This window comes from Clarias gariepinus, chromosome 5 (genome assembly GCF_024256425.1).
Source record: "Clarias gariepinus isolate MV-2021 ecotype Netherlands chromosome 5, CGAR_prim_01v2, whole genome shotgun sequence".
NCBI classification, from domain to species: Eukaryota; Metazoa; Chordata; class Actinopteri; order Siluriformes; family Clariidae; genus Clarias; species Clarias gariepinus.
Window position 1 is genome coordinate 35447138 of NC_071104.1, and position 3282 is coordinate 35450419.

Here is a 3282-nt window from a genome sequence, read left to right on the forward strand (position 1 = left end):
CTTTTTAAGGTCATGCCACAACTTCTCAATAGGATTCAGGTCAGGACTTTGACAAGGTCACTCCAAAGTCTTCATTGTGTTTTTCTTCAGCCATTCAGAGGTGGATTTGCTGGTGTGTTTTGGGTCATTGTCCTGCTGCAGCACCCAAGATCGCTTCAGCTTGAGTTGACGAACAGATGGCCGGACATTCTCCTTCAGGATTTTTGGAATTCATGGAATTCATGGTTCCATCTATCACAGCAAGCCTTCCAGGTCCTGAAGCAGCAAAACAACCCCAGACCATCACACTACCACCACCATATTTTACTGTTGGTATGATGTTCTTTTTCTGAAATGCTGTGTTACTTTTACGCCAGATGTAACGGGACACGCACCTTCCAAAAAGTTCAACTTTTGTCTCGTCGGTCCACAAGGTATTTTCCCAAAAGTCTTGGCAATCATTGAGATGTTTTTTAGCAAAATTGAGACGATCCTTAATGTTCTTTTTGCTTAAAAGTGGTTTGCGCCTTGGAAATCTGCCATGCAGGCCGTTTTTGCCCAGTCTCTTTCTTATGGTGGAGTCGTGAACACTGACCTTAATTGAGGCAAGTGAGGCCTGCAGTTCTTTGGATGTTGTCCTGGGGTCTTTTGTGGCCTCTCGGATGAGTTGTCTCTGCACTCTTGGGGTAATTTTGGCCGGCCGCTCCTGGGAAGGTTCACCACTGTTCTATGTTTTTGCCATTTGTGGATAATGGCTCTTACTGTGGTTTGCTGGAGTCCCAAAGCTTTAGAAATGGCTTTATAACCTTTACCAGACTGATAGATCTCAATTACTTATGTTCTCATTTGTTCCTTAATTTCTTTGGATCTTGGCATGATGTCTAGCTTTTGAGGTGCTTTTGGTCTACTTCTCTGTGTCAGGTAGCTCCTATTTAAGTGATTTCTTGATTGAAACAGGTGTGGCAGTAATCAGGCCTGGGGGTGACTACAGAAATTGAACTCAGGTGTGATAAACCACAGTTAAGTTATTTTTTAACAAGGGGGGCAATCACTTTTTCACACAGGGCCATGTAGATTTGGAGTTTTTTTTCTACCCTAATACCGTAAACCTTCATTTAAAAACTACATTTTGTGTTCAATTATGTTATCTTTGACTAATAGTTAACGGTTTTTGATGAGCAGAAACATTTAAGTGTGACAAACATGCAAAAGAATGAGAAATCAGGAAGGGGGCAAATAGTTTTTCACACCACTGTATATTAGATCCATGTACCATACTGTACCGTAAGTGTACCATTTTGCCAAAATATATACTATAGTAGAACCATATACCGTAGTGTGGTACACATACTGTAAGCAAATAAGTAGCATGGTACTGTCAAAAATACCATGATACTGTATACCATATGCTTTACGGGTGATATCAAAACATACAGTACAAATGTTCCTTATAATATTCAAGATGTTCAGTCTTCGAAGTGAAAAACGGTATTCATGTGATTTATCAGGTAATGCAGGCAGTTCACAAAATTTAACGCTTTATACAAACTGTATTTACAGACCTGTCTAACAGCAATGTTTCCAAACTGTGCGTTAAGCTTTATGGCTTTCATCAGCTATAAATTACAATACCATGGAACAGTATTGTCAGCACTTTGGTTTTACTTAGTAGGAACACGAAGATTTTTCTTGTAAATGATCAGCCTTTCCTGACTGGCGTGAGGATGAGGATGGAAAGAAGCGGCATTAATGAATGACAGAAAACACAACCAAGCAAACAAACACCTTCCGGACATTATGCAGTTTTTACACACAAGATCTGTTGGAGCTATATTTTTAGGTATTTTAAATAAGCAAAAAGTGTTAGACATCATCCATCTTTAAGATCTTTACTCCAACCAAAATGAGCAATGTACTCCTTTTACTTTCTTGCTCACAGGAATAATACTGTATAAAGAAAGATCCTTCTTTGTTGGTCAAATAATGACAGTAAAATTACAGTTAAATATCTTGTGGGAGAGAGATCTGATTTCTGTGCAATTGCAAGACTTTCACGTCCTGCATTAATAACCGATTGAGTGTCATCGGAATCCCATGCCATTTAGTGCTGAGTATGGGATGAAATATAGCTAGTCACTAACTCCAGCCAACCGCACCAGCAGGCAGAATCAGATACATTGTGGTTCTGCTACAGTGCCGGTAATGTGATAAGACACCTTTAGTGCTGAAATGATGATATCATCTTTAAAGGGCTGACCTGTTATGCGGTGAAACACTACAGTATGTCCTTGGATAGGTAAAAAAAAAAAAATGCATATATAATACAGGTGCTGACAGGTTTAAGGCCACGTGAGCTGTAAGCCAAACCCTGTTACACAAACACACACACACACACACACACACACATGGAAATATGTCATGTTCCAAGACAAGTACATGCTATGTGGAGTTTAACCACAGAGAAAGATGAAAGATGATTTCTGTGTCAGTCAAAAACATTCATATAATTAGTTTTAATAGTAAACAACAATAACAAATATTATTAAACAAGTTATTATAAGTCCTCGAGGTCTCCAAGATGTATTTGCTATTTTTACGACTCAGATCCTGCATTCTGGTTACTTGGATTTGTTCTGTTTCACTCCATTTTCACACATACTGTATCAGTGTCTAGACTCAAATGAACCGCCACTGGACGCAACTTACAGTGGTTAATCAATCGGACTGTAGGTCCTACCGTCGCCGCGCTCGGCGGTACCGTTTGGCTTTGTGCGTTTGCTGGCTTTTACCGTTGAGTGGCGCTATATAACTACAGACTGACGCCTCATGCCTTAGTTCATTCTCTGCTGGATTAATGAGACACGGAGTTTTAGAACTGCACGTAGTAGCGGATAAAATCAAGTAAAACATTGTAGTTAAACAAATTTATAATCACAGAACTAAAATGACGATACAAATGTAGAATTTAAATTAAATCTTATTAGGATCAAATTTAAACAAAATAAATGTTAACACAGTGAGCCTTTAAATTTTATCACGTGTAATTAGAAAAGACGCGTGTAGGGTTTTGTGTCGTCTTATATCTTGTGTTCTTTAAATTTATAGTAGATTTATTAACTAAAATAAATGACCATAAAAATTATAACATTGTCAGGACGTTCTACTGCGTCAGCTGATGTTGGTCATTCAGCCCCGCTTGTGTTTGTGCGTTATTATAAGAATGAAATGCAGTAGACTGTTATGATCTGTAACGGGTTCGACCCATGTTGCACGGGCGGCACCATAAAGCACGGACACGAGGAG